Raw genomic sequence first — 14,945 nt, 5'->3', positions numbered from 1 at the left:
CCCAACATAGATTTATTGAGCACTACATTTACTAGCTGTGTGATCTTAATCATATGCATCCTGGCATATAAAGACAAAGAGGTCCCTGCCCTCAAGGAGCTTACATTTTCTTGAGCAAATCACTTCCTCTCACTTTGGTTTTTTCATTTATAAAACATGTAGCATTTGAATTAGATAATCTCTAATGTTTTTCCTGGAGCAGCTACATGACTGCTGAATCTGGCATCAGGAAGACCTGTTCAAATTCAGCCTCAGACACTTACTAGCTATGTGATCTTGGACAAGTTACTTAATCTCGTTTTGACTTAATACACTAGAGGAGGAAATGACAAATCACGCTAGTATTTTTGCTTAGAAAACTCCATAATGGGGTCATGAACACTTGGACATGACAGAACAACAAAAACGATATCTCTTCTAGTTTTTGATTTATGATATGACTTTGCTCCTTTCCAAATGTAAATCTTATGCCCTTATAAACCCACATTGGTCTAGAATAATCAAGGCAAACCTCACAGGAAAGGGAAAATGTGGTCTAGACTTGGAGGGATTGATTGCAGGAGGCAGAGAAAGTTGGGAAAGACATTCTAGGCAAAAAACAATCAATCAACAAAAAAAGCAAATAGCCTCCTTCCTCCCCTCCCCTGCCCCACCAAGAACAAGACTGTAAAATAGAAAAGGATATGGAGTAGATTGGTGCTTCTCAAGTGGAGAGTTCATGTAGGGGAGTAGTGGTAGATAAGATAAAAAATATGGAGTCTTGAATGGCAGACTGAGAAATTCAGACTTTGTCCTATATACATTAAGGAATCATTCTGGGTTTTCATACTCTCAAATGTGATTTATTCCTACGTATACAGAAGAAGACTATCTGGTTCTATCCAGAGATAGCAAGTGATTCTATGTCCCTTCAATACAACAGATCTAAATGTTCCTGCATTGGCTCCAGTCTACCTTTGCAAGTTTATTTCATATTATTCCCCTTCATGTACTCCATGTTTGAATAAACTTATTTTCTTACTGTTCCCTATATCTGTCATTATCTCTCCCATCTTTGTCTTTATATATCCTTGGAATGTACTCTTTCCTCTATTTCTTAGCAGTTCAGTTCATGTGTCATTTCCTGTGGGAAAACTTTACTTTATTTTCCATGATGTTAATGCCATTTCTCTCCTCAAATAATGATGTATGTAGCATGTATGTGCTTGTGCAGACACTGGTATATATAAATATATACATCAATATGCAAAATATAATGACTGTATAATACTGTGTATGTCTATTTTTTATATAAATATATACATGCATGTAGACATAGGATGAATAAATATGAAAGGTACACATGAACTTATATACACATATTTTTATATACATGTACAACATATGCACACATGCAAACTTGGGATGAGGAGACAGCCAGGTGGCTCAGTACATAAAGCCTGGAATCAAGAAGGCTTGAGTTAAAATCTGGTATAAGACATTTACTAGCTGTGTGATCTTAATCCACTGGAGAAGGAAATGGCAAACCACTCCTGTATCTTTCTGAAGAAAGCCCCATGGAAAATATGGTCTACAGAGTCACAAAGAGTTGGACGTGAGTCCAACGACAATATACTTGAGATGAACAAGGAGATAAAATTCTTTGATGGTTAAGGAAGGAAATAGAAATAGTTCAGAATTGGAAATAGAGATCACATAGTTGCTTAGGAACCAATTAAGGGTTTGGGCTGGATAGCAGTTTGGAAGGAATTGAGGGAAACTAATAGGATTTGCAAATAAAGATTGACAAGCTAGATTTGATTTGCTTCCTCATGCTAGGCAATTAGGTGATGTGGTGGATAGAGTGCTGGGCCTAGAATCAGGAAGATATGAGTTCAAAACTGGCCACAGATATTTACCAGCTGTGTGATCTTGGGGAAGCCACTTAACCTTACTTGCCTCAGTTTCTTCATCTGGAAAATGAGCTGAAGAAGGAAGTGGCAAACTACTCTGGTATCTCCAAGAAACCCCACAATAGGGAGATGCACCTGAAACAACACAACAACAATATATTGTAAGAAGTCTTAAGGAAATAGGTATATGTGGTGTGAAGTTTCTAGATGAAGAAAGAAGTAACAAGTTCAGTAAGTTCAAATTTACTTCACCTTCCTTCTAATGTTCTATGTACCTGAAATATCCACTGGAAAAAGATGATGCTATCTCCTGGGAAGGCTGGGAGGTAGGGAGAATCCCAATTGTATTCCCCATGTTACCCCAGACAAATCACAACCTCCTTGAGTTTGCTCTTCCTTATCATCCAATGGGTTGTGCTAGATAAGCTCACATTACTTCCAAGCCTAAATTCAATGTTCTTATTCCCCAAATAGAGTTGATTTCAACATAATCAAAACCTGGCTCTATCTCTCTCTTTCATTCCACCATTTATCTCCTGTTCCTATATTCAAGGTGTCATCAATGTCATTGTATTGGGGTGGGGGAGACTACACACAGGGGCACATATTATCATTTTCTTTTCTTTCTCCTCCCCACTTCCCATGTTATTTTTCTCTCTTAATCTAAGGTTTTATTTAAGCTTTCTCTGATTAATCACCTAAGTTGTCCTACCTTCCCAAGACTCTAATTCTATACTTATTTCTACTCTTTCTTTAAAGTACACTTACTCTTGACCTATATTTCATATTCCACTTAGGTCTCTTCTAGATTTAAAACTGTGACTCTGTGCTTCTTTGATATTGAGAAATTACTGTCTACTTCTTTATCAGCCTATTGCTCAGATTTGCTAAGCTTTGTAACCCTAAATCCCTTTGCCTTTTTTCAGTCTCAGTTTTCTCATCTGTAAAATGGGGTCAATGAATCTAGCCTTACCTATTTCTCGGGGATGTTGTAAGGTTAACTTTCTGTAAACTCCAGAACTATGTCAACTATTATGATGATCCATCTTTCTGTGACTTATTTGTCCTACCTCCTAGAGGCAGGTATTGTTTCTCTATAGGTTGACTTCTCCTTAAAAATATTAAGTGAAAAATCCAGATTTTAATAATATATATTGGGGGCAAGGAGGAAGTTGATTGTAAGGGAAGGGTAATGGGGAGAGAATTTCCACATGATAGTAGCATTTGCTTCGAAGTTTTGGTACAAATCCAACCCCCTTTCTGCATTTAAAGTAGGACTCAGCTCACAAATGATTGATTTCTGTCAGCCCTTTTGAGAATAAATCTACAGAGCAGAGCCACATGATAAAGTGTTTCTTACAATTATTTTGGGTGAGGATGAGAATAAAAATAATAAAAGTGCATATATGGGGTTGATTCAAAGTTTTCCCTAAAGAAAAAAAGGTGACCTTTAGTTTGCTTTTTATCTTGGTAACTTTTCCCACAAGCATTCACAAGCTGGGTTTAGGAACACATCCATCATTCTGTCAATCGATAAGATTTATTAAGATTAAATTCCAGGCACTGTGCTAGATGCTAAAGATACAAAGTTGTTGTTCTGTCCTTTGTTATGGAAGAGGAGCAACAAGAGAAAGAAGTAAAAAAAGAAACAACTCATGCCCTCAAGGAATTTACCTTCTATCAGGGCTGACACAGTCACATTTAAGTTGATACAAAACTAATCCAAGATGTTGTTGCAGGAAGCACTAGGTGCTAGGTGGATGGGATAAAATCAAGAGAAGCTTCATGTAAGAGTCGGAATTAGAATTGAGCTTGCTGCTGACCTGAGGAAAATATTGGCTGAATGAAAAACACCATGGTAACATACTCAGGAAAGCAGTCGGTCTAGAAGCCCAGGTATCTGTAAATCAGCTCTCCCCCTCTAATGCACAACTGAGGAAGCCAACTGTCTTTCTCCACCCCGCAGGTTGAGAAGGAAAAAGGAAAAGCCAGAATTTTTTTTTTTAAATGATGTTCTGGAGGGATGGCCATCAATGGAGGAATGGCTGAACAATGGTGGTATATGATAGTAATGGAATACCATTGTTCTAAAATGAGCAGGATGATTTCAGGAAAACCTGGAAAACCTTCCATATACTGCTGCTGAGTGAGTGAGCAAAAATAGAACATTGAACACGATAACAGCAACATTTTGCAATGATCAAGTTTGATAGACTTTGCTCTTCTCAGCAATACAATGATCTAAAACAATTTCAAGAGACTCATGATGGAAAATGCTTTCCACATTCAGAAAAAGAACTATGGAGTGTAAATGGAAATAAATACATACTGTTTTCAATTTTTTTTCTTTCTCATGGTTTTTCCCTTTTGTTCTTATTCTTCTGTCACAACATGACTAATGTGGAAATATGTTTAATATGATTGTACATGTATAACCTACATCAGATTGCTTGCTGTCTTGGGAAGGGGGAGAAAAAAGAAGAAGAGAGAAAAAATGGAAATCAAAATCTTATAAAAGTAAATGTTGAAAACTATCTTTACATGTAATTGGAAAAAATAAAATACTGTTAAATGGAGGAGGGAATAAAAAAAGAATGACGTTTCAATTTGCCCCAATGCTGTGCCATGCACCAATCTGGCATGAATGTGACTACAGTCAAGACAGACTATGAAGGACAAGTTAAGAAAATGCTGGGATTAATGGAAAACTCAGAAAACAGAAATTCTAAGAAATTTGGGTGAAGAGGAATTGTCTGTTCAAATAAATGGGAGGAGGAAATGAAATGTATATATGGGGGATGACAAGAACACCAGGTTGGGAAATAATAGAGATGCAACCCAGAAGGGTATGCTGAAGGCAGATTGTGAAAGGTTATCAATGCCAAAAAGAGGATTTGTATTTGATTGTAGAAGTAATAGGGAGCCACTCGAAGTAAGTGGAACTTAGAAGAAATTTGAGTCCAAAAGTGATATGGTCAGACTTATACTTTGGGACTCTGGCACTATTTTGATGGCTGTATAAAAGATAACTTGGAGAAGGGAGAGACCCATACTCCCTTCTGCCTGTATTTTTCCTGGGTCTTGGTTCTCCATCCCAACTCAACCCCACAGAAGGCAGGTCACAGTTTACCATTGGTCCCACCCTTCTCACAGCTCATTGCAGAAACCCTGCCACACATTCACATGGGCATCTTCCTATGTCTGCAACTATTGGTTATGTGAGACTAAGGAATTCATTTCTGGGAACGTCACAAGAGGATGTCCCATGGCAGATGAGGGTTATGAAATATCTGGATAAATTATACACATTGCTGTTCTGACTGCAGCTGCTACAGTTGGCTTTTGGCCAACAACCACAGCTCCTCTGGAAGTCCTGAGGCTTCCACTGGAGGAACCTATAAAAAGCTCTCATCTCTTCAGGTCTCAAAAGACATTTTGATTCCTGCACTCCACACTTTTTCCTGTACAACTGACCAGGTAAGGAAAGGATTTTCTGCTCTGCCAAAAGGACCCTTTTCTTTGGTCCTGCCTGCACTGTAGTTAAAAAAGAAGAAAAGGGCAAGGAGAGAAAGAAAAGAGGTATGACTTTTTCAATAGTGTACAGGAGGGAACCCACAATGTCTTGGGTAAGAGTTACAAGAGGAATAGAGACCACTAGTGGCATTAGTGGTCCAGAATGGGCTAGATTTGAGAAAGGGAATAGAAGCCACAAAGGCAGAGCATATTCCCAAATCAAGGCATCTTCTTCCTTTGCTTTCTAGAGGCAGTTAAGTAGAACATGCTGGGCCTGAAATCAGGAAGATATAGCTTAAATCTAGTCTAGACTCTGCCTAGCTAGACTGACTAGACCATTGTCTGCCTCAGTTTTCCTTATTGTAAAATGGGGATAATTAAAGCTCCCAGAGTTCTTGGGAAGCTCAGATGATATAATATTTGTAAAACAACAACTATAATAATTAACATTTACATAGCATTTACTATGGACCAGGTATTATACCAAGCCCTTTGCAATTATTAGACAAACAGAGGTCAAGAGACTTATTCAGAGTCATATAGCCTATAAATATCTGAGGCTAAATATGAATTTAGGTTTTCCTGATTCTAGTTTCAACAAACTGGCTGCTTTATCATCTAGCTATCCTAAATGAGCAAAACTTAAAGTGCATTTCATGTGTGTGTGTGTGTGTGTGTGTGTGTGTGTGTGTGTTTAGAGATAATTGGGGTTAAGTGACTTGCCCAGGGTCACATAACAAGTAAGTGTTTGAGATTGGATTTGAATTCAGGTGCTCTTGACTGAAGGCCTGGTGCTCTATCCCTGAAGCACTTCCCTCCCCTTTTTGTATAATTTATATGCACATAGATATATACACACACACATATATTTTACATTTGAACTCAGTTTATATATATATATACATATATAGGTTTTATAAATTTGTAATTATATATATATATATATAAACTGAATTAAAATTCCATCTCTAAAATAATGTTTATATATCAATATATATGTATGTTTGTATATATATGTTTATATATTTTTATATTTGAACTCAGTTTATATATGTATATGCACATATATAAATAGATTTTAAATCTAGCCTATAAAAACAAAGTACATGTACATATACACATACACACAAATGTTCTTGTGGCTAATGGCCAACACAGAGGTAGGTTGTTAATATGCTCTTGTTTGGTTGTTTTTTGCTGCTGGTGGTCAAGTTGGTCAGACCATGCCTGGAAAACTATGGGTTTGTCACAGGAGACTGAGGCAATGAGTTTTTCAAGCTGGTTAAATGGTAATAACTCTGGACATTTTAGATATGATTTATCACCAAAAGATTGGCAATTAGGTGTTCCCTGGGGACTGAGAGTAACTTCTTAATTTCTGTCTTGAATACCAAATCCCACCCTGCCCCAAACAAACAGTATATACTGACAGAAATAATATAAATGAAGATAAATCTAAATGATGATAGAATTCAGAAGGTCAGATATAATGTTCACTGTTGGATTCCTAGGACTGAGATGAAAATATCTTTTTTCCTTTAATTAACATTTTCTAGATTATAAGAATGGAAAATTGTATATGCTCTCCATTAAAATATCTATTTCATTCATTCATTCATTTATTTTTAAATGTTTATTTTTATAAAATGACCCAAGCTCTGACTTCTGGAACTGGATTCAAATCCTATTTGATCTTTACGATCTGTGAGATCTTGGGCAATCACATAATAACTCCTGACCTCAGTTTTCATATCTATAAAATGAGAATGTTGTTAATAAATAAAGCTGGTCCTGTTCTGCTTTAGATTGATGGTCCTTTGAATGTTGTTGATTCCTCCAAAATCCTACAGAGATGCATTGATTATTGGGAAGTGATTGATACATCACACTAAAGTCAATTTAAAAAATTCTATTTGCTCATTTTGCAAAAGTTCCCACTGAGTGCCAAGGGAACCTATAATCTTGACCTTGTGCTCTGTTCTTTTCCAGATCCACTTCATAAGCATTACTGATGTCACAGCAGCTACAACAGCAGCCTTTTCCCAAGAATCCCACCCCAGCTCCTTGCCCAGCTCCTTGCCCAGCTCCTTGCCCAGCTTCCTGCCTGGTCCCTGGGTCAGGAGGTTGCTTTCTCACAAACCAGAGGCCCAGGGCACAGAGTCCCTGCTCCATGGGGAGTCAAGGACAGCCTCATAGGGCTCCTCGGAGAAAGCCCCGTTGCCTCCAAGGGGACACCTACTATCATTGCAAAGAGGAGGAATGCTAGGTGCCAGTGCCCTTAAGTGAAGGCTTCCATATTGCAGGGTTGCCAGCTGGGGGAAGGATGTGTTGAAGAGCAGTGAATAGTAGGGAATCTTCTTCTGACTCCTCTAAAGAAATTAGATGCTAATTAAAAAAAAAGATGCCCAGAAATCCTTCATTTTGTCCTTCCGGTAAAGAAGCCATCTTCATTGCAAGGACCTTCTTGGGGAGAACTGAATAAAGAACAATTGACTTTCTCTTCCCTGTCCTCCAGCTAAACAACAATAAAACTTCTCTGTTATAAACTCATTGGCCTCCAGGGTACCTTTGTGCTTTAACCATACCTACCCATCTAGTTGCTTTTTCCTCAGGAAATCTGTCATTAAAAAAAAAATTAAACTTAAATCCAAAATACAAACAAAACAAAACAAAACAAAAACAGAGAAAGAAAGAGAAGGAAAAAAATGTTATGTTCCCAGCAGAACATCAGGGAGGATTCAAAATAAAGAACAATAAATTTCCATTTCAAGAAAGCTTATATAATAATAGAAAAGATTATGTTCGTGACTTGATCTTTTTTTTTTTTTACTTCTTTGTAGGTTATTCTTTTGTTCTCTACCATGTCCTTTTTACTTTATTTTTTTCTCCTTTCATCACCTTCCAGTGTCCCCAAGCAGGTTACAATTAAAAAGCATGAAAATAATAATAAAAAAAGAAGCACAGATATACATACATACATACACATGCATATATACACACATACATGTATAGATATATAAAATGAAATCTAACATTTTTTTAAAAGCAGCTAATCACTGGGTTCATAGGATTTAAAAGCAGAGATAGCTTTCTTGATCACTCTTGTACAACCCCTTCATTTTACAAGTGATGAAACAAAAGCCAGAAAGTCCCTATGGCTCAGTGAAAAGAGCATTGAGTGTGGAGTCAGATGGTTTTTATTCTTTGTTGTAGAATCTGTTTTCATCATGTCTGACTTTTTGTGACCCTATTTGTGTTTTTCTTGGCAAAGATATTGGAATGGCTTGCTGTTTTCTTCTGCTATGGATTAGGCAAACAAAATTTTTTCACCAGGGTCATACAGTTAGTGTCTTAGATCATATTTGAACTCAGGTGTTCCTGAGTCCAGACGGAAGAGCTCCATCCACTGAGCCAACTAGCTGCTCTAGTTTTTTTACATCCCAGCTAAAATCTCCCTAAGAGAAATCTTTCCTGGTCCACCTTCCCGTTGTTGGTTGTCTCCAATTTATTCCATGTTATTCTTGTTTGGGCAACGAGGTGACACAATAGATAGAGGATTGGGTCAGGAATCAGGGAAATTAGTCTTCAATTTACTTCTCTATTTCATTTGACGGATGATGAGGAAACTGAGGCCAGACTGGCCTTAGACACTTACCAGTTGTGTGATCCTGGGCAAGTCAACTCTTTTGCCTCAGTTTCCCCATCTGTCAGTTTCCTCATCTGACAAATGAACTGGAGTAGGAAATGGCAAATCACTCCAGTATCTTTGCCAAGAAAACCCCAAATGAACACAATTGAAATGACTGAATAATGACAGCTCCTTTTTGTTCATAGATATTTGCCCAACATCTCCCATGTGTGACTGTGAGTTCCTTGAGAGCCTGGACTATCTTTTTGCCATTCTTTGTATCTTCAAAGCTTAATATAATGCTTGAAACATGGTGGATGATTAATAAATGTTCGCTGATTGATTGACTCTCTTAGGAACCACTTCTCTATATCCTGAGAGTCTTATTGCCAGAGGAGCAGTCACCACTTTATGACTTTTTTTTTTGAGTGACTCCACCTATGAATCAAATGACAGGATTATATCCATATTGGTGAATGCAGTACCTGAACATCTGAAATCATGAATTTTTGGTATAAAGAATTTTAAGAAGTATCCAGAATAAAGAAGCTGATAGTATCTTTCTCTGTGGTGATCAGATTATATCTGCCACATTCTTTTCAGTGTGGGACACATAGCTCATGATGGGCATAGATAAATCGATATGTAACAAAAATGGTGAGAAGAATGAGGACAATTGAAATCATACCCCAATACAAATGACTGAAAGAATTGGATTATCTAGCCTAAAAAAGGGAATTTCAAGATTTTAGGATTATATATAGGATCAAGATATATAGGATTATAACTTTCAAGCTAAAAAAGACATGAGGTCATATAGTTCAAACCCTCATTTTATAGATAAGAAAAGTACAACCCAGTGAGATTAAATAAAAGGAGTGTTGGAATGGACATGATAATTATCCTCAAATGTCCAAAGGGCTGTCACATGGGAAAGGGTGTAGACTTACTGTACATAATTCTAGAATTAGGATCTACGGGTGGAAATTATAGGGAGTTAGATTTCAATTGGATATAAGAAAGAGCTTCCTAATAATTAGCATTGTCCAAAAATGGAATGGTGTGAGTCATGAAGTAGTGAGCTCTCTGTCACTGGAAATGTTCAAGTAAAGGCTAAATAGCAATCCATTAGGAATGCTACCATGTGGTTCTCCAGAGATTAGGAAGTTGGACTTGAAGAATCCTGTTTTCTCCAGTTTTAAAACTTTATGAGTCTAAGAATTAACAAATCTATGATGTTGATATCCTATAAATCAAAGATTCAGTGATCCTGGGTCTATTGATTATTCTGTGATTTCATGATTCTATGATTTTGCTCCTGATATTACAATATAGTTCCTGGGGACCATCAGACTTCTAGAAAGCAAGCGATAGTTTTGAGTGTGGGTGAATACTTGTTCTTGAAGAGTTGATCAGGCAAGATTCTATGTCTACAAATTAATTCAAAAGTCCGCCAATTCTAGACACTGTATCTTTCTTTTGGTTCTTGAAGGTTTTTCTATCATTCCTTCTCATGGTTATCACTAGCCTAGGAATTTCTAGGCATTTAGCCACACAAGTTTTCTGGTATTCCTGTCTTTGTATGTTTATAAGCAGTCTTCCCAATTACATTATAAGTTTATTATAAGGTTATGTCTTATACTTTGCCTCTTTTTGAATCATGGTCATATAGTTCTGTAAGAGATCTTAGAAGTCATGAGTTCAATTCCCTAATTTTTCAGAGTAAGAAACTGAATCCCAAAGAGATTGTCATTTGTCTAGAAATATGCAGTTAAAGAAGAACCCAAGGCAGATTTGAATTCAGATTTTCCTATTTCCAAGTCCAGTGCTCTATCCACTATAGTATGCCAAACTGACTTTACTTCCTGTCTCCCAGAGAACCTAGAACAGCCCCTTGCACACAGAAGACAATAAAAGTTTATGGATTAATTGAATGATTCTAGTCCACAGAGGGCTATTTTCCTTTAAGCCTTCAGCAGTTAATAGTTCCAATGATCAATGAGTATAAGAAGTAAAGAAATTTGAAGAGGTCAGGGAACAGAAAGGCAAATTTTGCCTACTATCTAGTTTGATTTAGGACTCCCTCTTGTCTATAACATAGCAAATAAAATCAGACAAATGGGTCTGTTGTAAAACATCCCTACAGAACAGGGTTTTGGAATTGGGTTGTAAGGCTAAGTCAAGTATGTGGGGTCAGAAAGATTGGAATTAAAACCAGGCTTAGCTGGCTCAGCACAAGGACTTTATACTTACTTCATCTCTGGGGCAGCTAGATGGCATAATAGATAGTCCTGATTCTGATGTCAGGGAGACTCATCTATCCAAATTCAAATCTAGCCTTAGATACTTCCTAGCTGTATGACCCTGGACAAGTCACTTCACCTCGTTTGCCTCAGTTTCCTCATGTGTAAAATGAACTGGAAAAGGAAATGGCAAACCACTTTAGTATCTTTGCCAAGAATGGGGTCATGTTCTGAGACGCAAACAACCAAGCACATTAGAAGTCTTGATTAGTAATATGCTATCCCTTGCCCAATCACTAGGACTTCCCTTCCTTTTAGGAAATAGAAGTGTAGAGGAAGGAATTTCAGCCCTCATCAGTCTTGCCAGGAATGACATGGCATTCCTGTCTCAGCCTGAGGTTTTCAATGACAGTGTTATAATGATAATAAATATATCATGTAATGAAATAAAATTTAGTAATGCATATTATGTATTGTATATGTATAATAATAATATTATTAGGCTATAAGACTCATCAGGGTTGTTTTGTATTTGTTGACTCCCAAACCTAGAATATCAGAATTGGAAAGAGTTTGTAAGCCATCTAGTTCAGCCAGGACTTGAATATCAATTTCTTTTACAACATTCTCATAGAAGGGCCATCCAGACTTTGCTTAGTAAAGAATTGGAAATAAAGTAGATGTACTTTTTTGGAAAATGTTTAAGCCAAGTATGGTATGTGAATAAAATTAAATATTTCTGTATCTTAAAAGATGACAAAAATACAGTGCTTATCAGTGCCTGACACATAGTAAGTGCTTAATAAATGTTTATTGAACTGAATTGAATTGACTTCAGAGAAGTATGGGGAGACTTTTATGAAGTGATATGAAATAAAAGGAGCAAGATCAGAGACAAGATATATACAATGATGACAACTATAAAAATGGGAAGAATAATACAATAAACCAGGTGAGAAAAAACCGCACTATCCCCCCTCAATTCCAAAGACATGTCATTTTACTTTTGGATAGTTCTAATTCTTAGGAGTTTCTGCTTACATAGAGTTGAAATATGAGTCCATAATTCCACCCATTAGTCCTGGTTCCTGGAATCAAGTAGGAAAAAAAATCTAATCATTGTTCCACATAATAGCCCTTCAGATACTTGGACAACTTGATGCTTCTCTCCCAGTCACCCTTTCCTTCCCAAGTCTTCTCTTCTCCTCAATCCCTTCAGCTGATCTTTACATACTATGATCTTCTGGGTCCCTCACCATAGAGGAATATAACTGACCCTTCTTGAGTAGAATACATCCTTTGAGTGGGTGTAGGGAGGATTGTTTACACTAACATCCACATTCTCACCAATGCCCCCTTGTGAATAATGACATATATTTTCAATTTGGTCAGTTAGAATCAAGAGCATAGTCCTTAGGAGCACAATACAACTTTTCTTCATAAAATGCTTGTAAGAACATTCTGATTACTGTCCTCTGGTTATGTTCCAAGTTATCAATGAATCTTATTAAGATGAGTCACTCAGAATTGAACACAATGCTCCAGATGTATTTAGACCAAGTGAGAATAGTGAATAACTATTGGCTTTTTATTCTGGACTCTATGAGTTTTTTAATACAGTCTAAGATCAGAATACCTTTTTTTTGGTCATACTATTGATCTATATGTAGTGGATTGCAAGTCACTAAAATGTCCAAATCTTGCTTTAGAGGAACAGTGATCTTTTGTCAAGGTGAAATTTTTTTGAAAAGGGTGTAGATATATTGTACATAATTCTTCAACTGGGACTCACTGATGGAAATTACACGAAGTCAGACTTTTGATTGGTTATAAGGAAGATCATCTTTTGTCAAAGTATATTTTTAACCAATGATCAGATTTTACATTTATCTTTATTAAATGATATTTTATGAAATCCCCTCAATTATTTTCACTGGGTGAACTTTTTGGATCCTGACTCTGTCATTCAGTGTGTTAATGTTTGTTATTTCTCTCAGTAATGTGTCCTCAAGCAAATCTGACACATATGCCACCTCTGTTTTTATCTAAATCACGCATAAGTTTATTGAATAGCATAGAAATAAACAGAAATTCTTGAACTCCTGAAATAGAGATTCCTTCTTACAAGATGACATTGAACTATTTGTGATAAATTGCCCTATCTGACCCATTCCAAATCTACTAAGCTGTCTTATTGTGTGACTATGGCTTGCAATCCCATATGGGGTTGTATAAATGAATGTGGAGGTTGTGAAATTATGATTTATATTAAGTAAAAATTTGACTTGTATACCTATTTTATATACTCATACTCCTGTCTTGAGTAAAAATTTCTCAGACAAAAAAAGTGTCATAAGCAGAAAAAATTTAAGAAGTCCTAGTCTGATCATTTTGATTAAAACAGTTACCAAGTATGATTCTGGAAGGGTGATGGTGAAGAATGCTACCACTTTATGACAGAGAATTAATTAATTAAAAATGCTGGATCTAGAGACAGGGAAACTTAAATTCAAATCTGATCTTAGATATGTATTAGCTGTACAATCTTGAGGAAATCACTTAAGTTGCGTTTGTCTATTTCTTTGTTGTAAAATGGAGATAATAACAGCGTCTCCCAGAGTTGTAATGAAAAGCAAATGAAATAACTTGTATAGAGTCTGGCACACAGTATTATATAAACATTGGTGGTTGTTATTATTATTAGAGTTGAGTACCTAGATAATTTCAGAGCCAAGATAAACTGTCAAGACTCAATTTCAGGTCTAGGGCTCTTAGCACAGTATCATTTCTTCTTATGGATAGTATTTTTGTTCCTATAGATATGCCTACAGAAATCTATAGTTATCTTCCAATTATCTGATACAGAACTGAACACTCAAATATAGACTCATTCCTATCCATAGATGTTCAAAGATCATTACCCAAAACCCTCATTATTTGGATTGGGTACCATATTTACATAAACCTGGTCCCTGCCCACTGCAGACCTTCAAAGTATTTAAATATGGCCATGCTTGTGACCATGGTCTCTAGAGTTATAGAAGAGAGAAGGCACAGTTTTAAGATAAATCTGTGGCTGTGCACTCATTAACAAAAGGCTCTTACCTACTAAGCTAACTGACTATAGATGACATAAAAAATCCAGATCAATCCTTCCTCCCTTCCTTTCTTGCTTTGTTCTTTCCTCTGTTCCTCTCCCTTCCTTCCTTCCTCTCTCTCTCCTTCCCTTCTTCTCTCCCTCCCTCCCTTCCTTCCTTTCTCCCTTCCTCCCTCCCTCCTTTCCTCCCTTCCTCCTTTCCTCTCTTCCTCCTTTTTTCCTTTCCTTCCCTCCTTCTCTCCTTCCCTCCATCCTTCCTTTCCTCCTTTCTTCCCTCCCTCCTCCCTTTCATCCTTCCCTTTCTCCCTTCTTTCCCTCTCCTCCCTTCCTTCCATTCCCTTTTTCCCTTCTTTCCCTTCCCTCCCTTCCTTTCTTCTTCTCTTCCTTCCTTCCTTCTTCCTTCCTTCCTTCCTTCCTTCCTTCCTTCCTTCTTCCTTCCTTCCTTCCTTTCTTCTTCCTTTTCTCTCCACCTTCTTCCTTCCTTCCTTTCTCCCTCCCTCCCTCTCTCCCTTTCTCCCTCCCTTCCTTTCTTCTTCACTCCTTCCCATCCTCCCTCCCTCCTTTCCTTCCTT

At 37.0% G+C, this 14,945-nt stretch overlaps 1 long non-coding RNA gene across 1 annotated transcript; it reads left to right on the top strand.

Annotated features, from left to right (window-relative positions):
- Positions 1-5,214: 5,214 nt before the first annotated feature.
- LOC127559912 (uncharacterized) lies at positions 5,215-7,955 on the top strand. The gene is made up of 2 exons (XR_007953224.1): positions 5,215-5,369; positions 7,395-7,955. It is a non-coding gene; the product is annotated as an uncharacterized LOC127559912 (long non-coding RNA).
- Positions 7,956-14,945: the final 6,990 nt, after the last annotated feature.

This window comes from Antechinus flavipes, chromosome 4 (genome assembly GCF_016432865.1).
Source record: "Antechinus flavipes isolate AdamAnt ecotype Samford, QLD, Australia chromosome 4, AdamAnt_v2, whole genome shotgun sequence".
In the NCBI taxonomy this organism is placed as follows: domain Eukaryota; kingdom Metazoa; phylum Chordata; class Mammalia; order Dasyuromorphia; family Dasyuridae; genus Antechinus; species Antechinus flavipes.
This window is presented reverse-complemented; position numbering and strand designations above follow the sequence as displayed.